Below are 12,208 nucleotides of genomic sequence, written 5' to 3' on the forward strand. Positions count from 1 at the left end.
TTCGGAATAGCCGCAGGTTGCCCCGTTCCCAAAGGAATAAAAGATGGCTGCCGCCGATCGCTGAGACGCTGGCTACTCGCAGCTGCGGGAGAACGTGGGTGTATTTGCGTATAATAAAACTTGTTGCGTGAGCGTGTAACATTTTAAGCACTTTCGGCACGTTTACTACCTCATTCTGCCAACTCTTCTTTGCTGAGGGTCAGTTATAGCGTCATTCTTAAGCTTCCGTTGCATGCCACCGCGATTTTTGACCAGCCACCAGAAGCTAAGTAAGGGAAAGCCGACGAATCGCAGACGCCGGCACCACCCTCTTCATCCGGTTATCGATTTTCAGTGCATTGGCTCTACCCCAGTGAATCCCTCTCCACTTGAGCGTTCTCCTTGCCTCTTGTCAGCCAATTAGATACGACAAGCCGCTCAGTGTAGGAAATGTTATTCGTTTTTCAACCAAACAAAAGTGACCTCCTGTGAATGAGGAGAACGTTTGATTGGTCTGTTGAGACAACCCTGCGGGTAACCGCCCGGTGCTTGCGTCGGTGGTTACGCAAATTTGACGTCAGGAAATTGGAATAGAGACATATTGGAATAGTTTTACGTTATAGGGCCCCTGGTTCCGAGCTACAGTTTCCACTTAAGGCGATCAATGTGCTTTCGTATGAGCAGACCAAGGTCACGGAGTCCTGATTAAGTAATGTTTCCTCTTGCACTGGAACCCTACTGGCACTGCCGCGGGAAAGCGTAAGACACTAGTAAGCTCAGAAAACTGCCGCATGCGTTATAATCTAGATATGAGGCCCAGTTATCCTAGAAGACAACATACAAGGCAACGCGAGAGTATAGACACAATGGCAAAGAGATACGTCGTTTCCGTTTATGGCGAAACACGTACACAAGAGTGCATTTAAGCGCCATAAGTTTCAAACCGCAAGGGGCGGTTCTCTCGATTGCTCTCCTATGTTTAGGAAGCCGTAATTATCTTCAAAGGCTGTTGAGTTTAGATTTGCTCCCTCCTTGTCCCCCTCCAGAACAACCGCTTAACTACGTGCAACTGACAACCGCGTAGCGTACGACAAGGACATTCCGTACGATTGCACGAGGTTTCTGCTGGCGCGAGGATCTGCGCTGCAGCCAGCGAATATCCTGCTCTCACGACATGGGCGCGGCTGATGCACTTGCGACACTCCGAAGGAAATGATAGCCTTTTCGTGCTCGCTGCGTGCCCGAAAACGAGCAGGCTTCACTGTGGAGAAGCCATCGTATGACGGGGTTCCCGCGGCGACAGGCAATTTAGCCCCGCGCCGATGGCGTCGTTTCCCAGGGATCGAACAATATGCGCGCTCACGTCGGTGAGCCATGGGCGAATGTTACCGGGAACACAGGTGAGAAATTGATAGACGAAACTCCGCGCGCCGTACAATGATGAAAGCAAGCAACAGAAAAAAGAAAGGGCGGTTTTCGGGCTCGTTCTCGGAAGCACAACGCTGCTGTGTAACGGGCATGCGGACGCCGCTACGAGTGACGGAGTGAGATGAAAAAAAAAAGGGGCGACGTACGAGGAAAGTAAGTACAAAGACGCGTCAGCGCTACTTCTAATGACTCGGACTTTGATGCTTGCAGGTCTTACTCGGCGTACTCGCGTCGACATTCTGTCGCAGCGTCGGGGCGTTCCGCAGCGTGCCGCAGCGTCGGGAGGTTGAAGCATTATTCTCGTTATGCATTTCACATTCGCACTTTTGTTGTCGCGCGGCTCAAGGCTGGATGCATTACACAGCATTTATTTTAGCAGGTGACGTTGCCGCTTTTCCAGTGACGCTGTCATCATACTAGAGGTACTCGAAAATGTTATATGCCTGTTATCACGTTATTTTTTTAATGTAGAAATAAGCTAGGTGGTTTATATTCTCAGGTTTGTATTTTAACTGGAAACTGACGCTTCTTTCTTTACACCTGCACGACCGGTGTCGAGTGATGAAGCTGGCATGAAGGGCTGATGATGAGTGTCTAGATGAGGAAGAATAGGAAAAATGATTAGCTCCGGGAATCCCATCTGAATTCTTGGGAAAGAAGAAATCGTTTTTCTCTGCAGCCGGTGCACTGAATGTGATGTATTTTCTGGCATTTAAAAGAAAAAGTTAGAACGTAGTGACTGTAAAAAGCTGATTTCTTGGTGAGGCCATCTATTCTATTTATAAATATTGTTAATAACCTCAAAAGTTTACACCTTTGTAACTCAGCAATGAAAAATGCTATCACAATAATTTAAACTGCACCTTTGACAAGTGCTTAAACAGGTGGCATTGGAGCTAACTCTGAGCTAAAACTTCCTCTAAAGTTCTTACACTGCTTTTCCCCGCGGACGGAATGACAGCGCAATGTCGTTAGACGCCGCTCCTTGGGACATGACATTCTCTTGAAACGTGGGAAATGGTAGGATGATACGCAGCCAAATTTTCAAGTGCGCGGTTTAATAAGGAGTTAAATAAAAATCGATAAATCCTAATTTCGGGCTGTTTTGAGGCGTTAGATAAAACGCATACGAAGTTACCTCGCTGTCCTGAGAGTACCAAAGAGGGCAGCAATTTTATATTTAAAGAAAATTGGGACCACGCTGTGAGTGGCGTGTATGATTGACGTGTATGACGAAGTAGGATCGGTATGAAATGGTGTTCGGAAATTAGTGAATGCTACATTCACCCTATTTTCACGCGTTTCACGAGGCGTGCGATCGTTTTCCCAGTCTCCTCCGTGGACTATGCAAGACACTTTGTTTATATTTCCTTGAAGTGGGAATCATGTTGTGAGTGAGAAATGATAAATGTTTAACCTGTGTAGGATAATTACAGCCTTCGTAGAAAATTGCTCATTCAAGCGTTACAGAGTGCCATATGATGGCTGCCCAATAGGTTTCTGAAAGCCCTACACCAACTTAATGTTAGTAAAGCAAAGAGCACGTTCTCGGTGATGTGCAAACAGAGTTCAAAGCGTGTAGGTTAGTTGCGGCCTTCGCAACAAAATATATATTTATTCGCTCGAGTGAATCCTCATTGTGTTTAACGAACAACGCAGTATTAAGTTTGCTGCCCTGAGTGAACAATAAACGGCCTTAAAATATTATGAAGAAGAATTGAAGAAAACATTACGTGAAATCTGTATATTAAGTTCAATGTGTGTGGATCGGTACGCCTGTGTAAAATGTTCCTTTAGCAACCCATATTAAGCTATGTTACCCACTGTCCCGAGATAACTCTACGTCGCACCGTGCTTGTCTTCAGTGAAAAATGCATATGACACATGCAGTCTGCCTGCGTAACATTTGCGCTACATTTTTTGTCTTTTTCTGTAACCTATATTACCAACTCGTCCAAATACCTGTTCTCTTAAGAAGCAAGCTGGAATGCGCTTTCATTGTGTCGAACACGCCTACTAAAAAGCTATATAAGATTTTAACGCATGTTATCTTTGCTAAGTATTTAAGAGAACACTCACCTTCTATTTTAATGCAAACAAACAGTGTGTCGGAAAGGAAGGAAAACAACGACGAAAGAAAAACAATCTTTCTGAGCCATACGATAACGTAACCAAAACCTTATTTATTATTTTGTTTAGGAGCGAAACCGAAATATTTGCTGTCGGCTTTTGGTCCAAGAGGAAAGTCGGCAATCTGAAGCAACGGACTTCAGGCAACTTCCGCATTAGCACGTATCTCAGACCGGAATAGTGCGAGCGATAGTCGGTCCAGAGCTCCAATAATCTAATCCGGTCGCTCGCTGCATTAAAAGGTCACCATCGTAGCAAAACCTAGGGCTTGCGCGCTGACAAGATTATTGTTTCGTTTTCTACGGGTACAACGCTTTGTTACCGAAATTTTACAGCGAAGCTGTATATGGCTAGTTTCCGGCGGATCGATTTCCGTAGACCAAGAATCGTGGGCCGATCCCGAACATGGTGCAATACCGAGCCGACTCGCGGCGGAGGTGAGGCAGACTTCAAGCACTCCGCCAACATGCAAAAGTAGGTTTAATATCTTGGGCCACAATACTACCCGTATCAAATATTAAGCTGCTAAGAACAGATACTAGGAGAAGGAATAACTTTATTTGCTCTAATTGGTTAGAAATTAGTGGTAGTAGATGTGGTCGGCCGTCTTCACGGTCTTCATCCGCATTTGCGCAGGGTCGAGGCCCCTATTCCTGGGTACCACTAACTACAGTTTAACACGCGTCGGCCATGCCTACGTTCGCTAAGGTGACTGGTAAGTGACACGAATGAAGTTTTTTCCGCACAAGATGAGGACAAAGAAGAGGCTGAGACACACGAACGCTGGCTTACAACGTTGTTTCATTTTTAAGCAAGTGACCACATATAAGTCACATATAGCGGAATATGTGACACATCCCGTGTGCGCCATCCGCAGAAAATTCCTATCTCTATACGCAAGGATAACTCCTTGCAGGAAAGGGCGATGAACGGTTTTGACACACAGGTGTCACCTAACCTGTCAATCAATCTGGTTCGATGATTTCTCCATATATGTGGTCACTTTCTTCAAAATAAAACAATGTTGTAAGTCTGCACTCGTGTGTCTCAGGCTCTGTTTCAGTTTTATTGCAGTTTATTATTATTTCAAGATGCACAGTTGGTTGTTAGTAGTATACAGGCGAGGATCCCGAAGTCAGAAGACTGCAGCGGGTACCCTCGGTTAGGAAGATTGGTACAAAATGATTAATTAATGCAGCAGTCTAAAATTATGCAATATATATGCAAATAAAAAGTGCACGAAGTAGTGAAAAGGAACACATTCGATTTTCATAAAAGGAGCGATACATAAAAAAATTCGTACGTTACCAATCTAAATTGTCATAACCTATTTAATAAAGAAGTATACACTTTATATAGAAAGTAAGTTAATCAGGACAACTAGTTACACAAAATGAAATTTTTAAGTGCACATTTGAATGCGTGCAAGGATGATGATGATTTAAGAGCATGGCGTAAGTCATTCCACAGTTGAATCGCTGTGAAGGAGCAAGTCATTTTGCCATAATTCGTGTTGCATATAGGTAATAGCAAATTGTGATTATGGGTAAACCTAGTGCTATTGGTATTTGTGAGCAATCTAGAATCTATTAAATGAAACGCGAGTTGTTTGTTAAGTAATTTAAATAGAGAGAAGTTATTTAAATTGAAACAAACCAGATAGGAAGAATGAAGGAAGAATAATATAGCAAGCATGAAGTTAGCCTGTAGGAACGGAACAGCACTTGAGTAAAAAGAACTGTTGGTAACGATGCGAATGGCCTGGTTCTGAATGTGCTGCGTGGACAAAAGGTGACAGATATATGTATTTCCTCGCGTAGTGTTGCCCTATGTAGAGTGACTATGTATGAAGGCAAAGTATAAAGACAATGTGGAGTGAACGGAACAAAATGGGCGAGATTTAATGAGAGCTCTTAAGCCAAAGGCACTTTTTTGCCCAACATAAGCAATATGATAATTAAACTTAAAGTTAGGGTCTAATTTTATGCCAAGGAAAGTTACACAATTGGCCGCTGGGATTAAGTGATGGCCTTTGGATAGTTGCGGTAGATAGGGGAGAACTTTTTGAGATGATTCAAAAATCATGAACTGAGTTTTAAGCGGTTTAAAAAGTAGGTTGTTTAAAGAACACCATTAAATAACTTCGGTCAATTCGTTGTCAATTCGTCCCCGTCTTGTGCACGAAAAGCTGCATTCATGTGTGCGTTCGCACCGCTCTCTCTTTGTTGGCGGTCGAAGCGCTTGCTTATCTCCTTCCCCCTCCTTCTGCTCTCACGGGGTGGCGGTCCCGTCGAAACATCACGCGTGTCCAGTTATCTCTGCCTCCTCGGGGTGGTGGTCCCGTAGTCCTCGCCAATGTATATAAAAATCACGGTAAATGGGTCCGTACCTATGTTCAAAGTGCTGCGTCACCTCTGTGTCGTATGCTAAACAACTTGCCTGGTCATCCACCTTCACAAAGTCGAATGGCTCATGATTTTTTATCATTCGTTTATGGTCGTTTAAGTGCATTTCATTGCAACAGTGGTCTCGCATTTTGTCCGTGACGTACTGCTTCTCAGATCATGATGGGTGCCTTCACTCAAGGCACTGAGCACGCTCTCAGAATTGACAATTCACTTATTGATAACAATAGATTCTATGTTTTTATCGTTATTTCGCTCCGAAAATGCTTGCATGTGAACAAAAACCGCTACCAACCGTCACGGACCATTTTTCAGTGGAATGATACTAAAACCGATACACAGAATTCATAGAATTTTATTTGGTAAAATTACTGTACTAACCGGTGAATATCTGAAGCCTCTTAGGAATCGATGTAGGTGTCATCTCCGATTTTTCAAAGACTGAACAGTCATTAGCACAGTTTTTTGTTTCGATCTATTGGAGAGTGGAATTCTTTGCAGCTCAATATTTTTGAAGCTAAGGACCATGTATGCCATGTTCCATGACCATGGAAATTCACTTTTATTAATCTGAGTTTTCATATTTTGCTGACCTGTGTGTGTGCGCACGGGGGAGGGGCGTAGAGGACATGTTGTTCTCTACTGTTCATTTTGCTACTCGAATCACTTGCGACATTGCGGGATGAAACCCCACCTGCTTGTGCAAATTCACGCCTCAAATTTTCTGAAAAAGAAAAAGGGGTGGGAGAGGACGCTATGCGTAATGCATCTCAACGTTTTCACGTTTAAGTCTAAGAGGCTTCGAAAATGATTACCAAACCCTTTTTTCCTCTTTGGAGGTTTGTTATACTTTTTTGCGGTGTCCTAGGTGAACTAATTTAGGCATTTTATTCAAATCCGGTGAATGTAAGATGTAGGTTATGCGCAATACGCAGGTGAAGTCAGAGTAGCGTCAACTATTGGCAAACTTTCCAACAAATTACGTATGCAAGCTCTGCCCTGCGTTATAAGGGTTTCTTACAAACGGCACAATTACAAAATTGAAGCCGCTGTTCCCGAACGACAACAAATGCTGCCAAGACCAAATTTATTTAAAATGGCGGGAACATTGTCGCCAGTGTTTTCGGGTGCTGAAATATCTCTGACCGAATTACCGCTTTTGCAAAAAAATAATGCTTAAATATTGCTCAAAAGGGAGGTGCAAGCACCTCGCTTTCCGAACGTTCGTTTGCGCGCTAGTGTTTACCTGGCACCGCACTTTCGTCAGCGGTCGTCAGCACGGCGAGGAGAGAGTGAACGCCTCGTACTCAGTGACGCATCAGTTACAGTATCAGAAGCATTTTATTGCCAATACCAGAAAATAATGGCTCATTAGTATTAAAATGTCGCGCTTCTAGAAGAAAAATATATAGTACTCTTCAACATAGCAATGGTCAACCTTGCCAAGAAACTTAGCAAGATCCAAGGAATCAGTCACGCAATGTACGCGGACGACATAACGATCTGGACTACTCAAGGCTCACTAGGGGATAAACAAGAGGCACTACAAGAAGCTGCCGCCTGCATCGAAAAATACACAAAGCAAAGAGGCCTCATATGCTCCACGGAGAAATCTGAACTCCTCAGGGTGGGCAGACACCCCACTGATGCCCTGCTCGAAGTAAGGCTAGAAGGACAGAACATCCCGGAACAAAAGATGATTAGAGTCCTCGGCATGTGGCTGCAAGGAAGCCGGAAATGCAGCCACACAATCGGCCTGCTAAACAAAGCAGCAGGACAGGTGGGCCGATTGATTAGCAGAGTGACACACAAGAGATACGGCATGAAAGAGGAGGACACACTCAGGTTGGTCAACAGCCTGATAGTCAGCCGGGTCACATACTCACTGCCGTACCATGCAATCACCAAAACCGAAAAAGAGCAAGTGGAGACGATCCTCCGGAAAGCGTATAAAACAGCTCTCCACCTCCCAAGGAACACATCCAACGACAAACTCATGCAACTTGGAATCAGCAACACTTTTGAAGAACTAAGGGAATACCAGCTCAAGGCACAAGTACGAAGACTCAGCAATACAACAATGGGAAGGGCGCTCCTGACAAAGCTAGATCGGGAAGTAGAAAAACCACAAAGTAGCAGGGCCACAATACCAGACCCACTAATAAAGAAACTACGCATACAACCTATCCCTCGCAACATGGACCCAAACCTCCATGCGAGTAGGAGACAGGCTAGGGCAGAGTATTACGAAAAGACGATGGGACATCGGGACAATACAGTCTATACCGATGCGTCCCTATACTCACAGGCACACAAGAACAACGCGGCAGAGGTAGTAGTAAATAATCAAGGAGAATTAATCAGAGGACTCAGGGCCGAGGTGGCTAACATAACTGAGGCAGAGGAAATTGCTGTCGCACTGGCAGCGGAAGAAGGTTATAGAACAGGAATATCCCTCAATATTCTAACAGATTCAAAAGAGGCGTGCCGGAGCTATATAAGAGGCAGAATTAGTAACACGACGCTCAAGATCCTCAGCAGAGTTCCAATCGCTGAGGGACAACCCACACATAACATTATCTGGATACCAAGCCACGCAGGGATCAGAGGCAACGAAGGGGCAGACAGCCTAGCCCGAGGGATGACCAGCGGAGCAGGAACGTCAACCACCCCAGAGGGGCCACAGGTCAACTGCGGGAACAGCTATTCAGAGCTATTAAACCTCTATAAGGGGCTAAGATATCAATATCCCCCACCACATAAAGCATTAACAAAGGAGGAGGCCGCAGGATGGCGGAGACTGCAAACGGGCTCCTTCCCAAACTTACACATACTAAGTAGGATGTTCCCCACGCAGTATAGCGCAACCTGTCTGTCGTGTGGAGCTAAACCAACATTATACCACATTACATGGAAGTGTACAAGAAACCAGGCATTCCACAAACACAAAACACCAATTGCGGAGCAATGGGAGAGCTGGCTCACCAGCCGCGAGCTAGAGGCTCAAAGAGCTCTAATAGCGCACGCGTGCGAGGCGGCCCGGCTCAGTGGAGCCCTGGACTAGGGGCCCATTCATGGCTGAAGAGGACCCAAGCTTCAAGAATGAAGACTTCGGCCTCGACCCGCTAGAACCTTAAAATAGTCAATAAAGTTTTCCATTCCATTCCATTCCATAGTGATTAAGCAAAGTCAAAATGCATTTGACACGCTTTTTCTACTAAGCCATATATCATTTTTCTCAGAGGCAAATAACTCGACTAGGGATACCACAACAGGTTGCAACATTAAGTGAACCGGTGAGCCGTTCAATGGAACCGGTTCCTTTCTGTGTGAACCGAACAGAATTATGAGGATGACACCATTTACGTCATATGCGCCGTTAGACTTTCAGTCGAAAGGCACTGCCGTCCCCCTTGATTTCTTAACAAAACGTCGTTTTATGCATTGAAGGGCAAAAGAAGCTCGAACGCCAATGCATTTCTCCGCAAACTTAGGGATGTAATATCTCAAAACTTGTGTCATCCTGAGAATTCGTTCCAAATATATGTCTTGCGAAATTTCCGACTACAATTTCTAAAAATAAATATGTGCCATAAGGTAATTAGTTAAACACGTAATTAGTGCTTTCTTAATTATTCCATAATACATTTCAATTCTTTGTACAAGTAACGTCCGCCTCTTCCAGTAGACCAACTCATGGGCTGGAATTGTGCTATCTGCCACAGGCAACTTAACGAAATTTTTCAACGTGTTCGCTGAAACGCCCGGTATGTGAACAACATTGTGATGTTGGTTTCATTGACTACTGTTACAGGCTGCTCATAAATTTTTTCGCACGTATCTGGCCACTAGCTACGAACGCATTTACGGAATAGCGTCATCTAGGAACGGTACAATGAAGTAGCTTACGAGTTTACTGTTTCAAGCATAGTTTCATAAAATAATTAATATAGGGGAATGTGGCGCTAGTGTGTATTGGGGCAGCAAGCAGGGTGATTTAGTTAGCATGAAATTGGCGGTTACTCTTTTTTTTTTTGCCCAAGAGTGTCGCCTGGAGAGAGCTCCAGACGAAGACCTTCCCTAACCTATTACTAATGAAGCGTATCTTCCCAGATAAGCATCAGGACGAAACGTGCAAAATGCCCCAGGAAAGACCAATAACTCTCAAACACATGCTGTGAGAGTACAGTTTTGTTATAGGAAGGATGGCTTTTGCTCCGGAGACCCCGTAGTCGAGGTGGGGCGCCGTTCTGCGCAGTTCTGACTTCCGCATCCAGACGTGGGCAGTCAAGCAAGCCCGCGAGGTGATGTTGAGGCAGGGCCTTGACGTGGGTCAAGAGCTTGGTGGCGCAAGCCGCCGCCCCGTTCCAAAGGGGACGCTCATAACATCCATGCGACGTCGCCGTGTGGGAGATCTAAACCGGGGTTGCGTTAAACTTTGCCGGACGTTCAACAAAGTAGCGTCCGTCCGTCCGTCCGTCCGTCCGTCCGTCCATCCATCCATCCATCCATCCATCCATCCATCAACAGCCTGCGACTTGGCTTGCGCCGCTGCCACGTGCCCCTATAGAGTGGACCAGCGAGAAGAGAAATGCACCTGTCCGCACTTTCACCGTGCCTCGTGTGCACGTCGCTCTTAAGAGCTCTTAAGGCGTCACGATGCAAGGCCTTGCCATAGCACTGTCACAGCACCAACAACTTGCTGGTCGGGTTCTTCGTATAGATCATCATCATCATCATCATCATCATCATCATCATCATCAGCCTGGTTACGCCCACTGCAGGGCAAATGCCTCTCCCATACTTCTCCAACTACCCCGATCATGTACTAATTGTGGCCATGCCGTCCCTGCAAACTTCTTAATCTCATCCGCCCACCTAACTTTCTGCCGCCCCCTGCTACGCTTCCCATCCCATGCCATCCAGTCGGTAACCCTTAATGACCATGGGTTATCTTCCCTCCTCATTAAATATCCGGCCCATGCCCATTTCTTTTTCTTGATTTCAACTAAGATGTCATTTACCCGCGTTTGTTGCCTCACCCAATCTGCTCTTTTCTTATCCCTTAACGTTACACACATGATTCTTCTTTCCATAGCTCGTTGCGTCGTCCTCAATTTCAGCAGAACCCTTTTCGTAAGCCTCCAGGTTTCTGCCCCATATGTGAGTACTGGTAGCACACAGCTATTATACACTTTCCTTTTGAGGGATAGTGGCAACCTGCTGTTCATGATTTGAGAATGCCTGCCAAAGGCAACCCAGCCAAATTCTTATCCTTCTGGTTATTTCAGTCACATGATCCGGATCCGTGGTCACTACCTGCCCTAAGTAGATGTATTCCCTTACCACTTCCAGTGCCTCGCTACCTATCGTAAACTGCTGTTCTCTTCCGACACTGTTAAACATTACTTTAGTTTTTTGCAGATTAATTTTCAGACCCACCCTTCTGCTTTGCCTCTCCAGGTCAGTGAGCATGCATTGCAATTGGTCTCCTGAGTTACTAAGCAAGGCAATATCACCAGCGAATCGCAAGTTGCTAAGGTATTCTCCTTCAACTTTTATCCCCAATTTTTCCCTCTCCAGGTCTCTGAATACCTCCTGTAAACATGCTGTGAATAGCATTGGAGAGATCGTATCTCGCTGTCTGACGCCTTTCTTTATTCGGATTTTGTTGCTTTCATTGTGGAGGTCTACGGTGCTGTGGAGCCGCTATAGATATCTTCCAGTAATTTTACATATGGCTCATCTACACCCTGGTTCCGTAATGCCTCCATGACTGCTGAGGTTTCGACAGAATCAAGCGCTTTCTCGTAATCAATGAAAGCTATATATAAGGTTTGGTTATATTCTGCACATTTCTCTATCACTTGATTGATAGTGTGAATATGGTCTATTGTTGAGTAGCCTTTACGGAATCCTGCCTGGTCCTTTCGTTAACAGAAGTCTAAGGTATTCCTGATTCTATTTGCGATTACCTTAGTTAATACTTTGTAGGCAACGGGCAGTAAGCTGATCGGTCTATAATTTTTCAAGTCTTTAGCGTCCCCTTTTTTATGGATTAGGATTATGTTAGCGTTCTTCCAAGATTCCGGTACGTTCGAGGTCATGAGGCATTGTGTATATAGGGCGGCCATTCTTTCTAGGACAGTGTTCACACCATCCTTCAACAAATCTGCTGTTACCTGATCCTCCCCAGTTGCCTTCCCCCTTTGCATAGCTCCCAAGGCGTTCTTTACCTCTTCCGTCGTTACTTGTGGGATTTCAAG

General features: G+C 45.1%; 1 pseudogene; it reads right to left on the bottom strand.

Annotated features, from left to right (window-relative positions):
• Window positions 1-3,920: 3,920 nt before the first annotated feature.
• On the bottom strand, window positions 3,921-4,089 carry LOC142583846 (U2 spliceosomal RNA; annotated as a pseudogene).
• Between the last annotated feature and the right edge of the window lie 8,119 nt (window positions 4,090-12,208).

This window comes from Dermacentor variabilis, chromosome 5 (assembly GCF_050947875.1).
Source record: "Dermacentor variabilis isolate Ectoservices chromosome 5, ASM5094787v1, whole genome shotgun sequence".
NCBI classification, from domain to species: Eukaryota; Metazoa; Arthropoda; class Arachnida; order Ixodida; family Ixodidae; genus Dermacentor; species Dermacentor variabilis.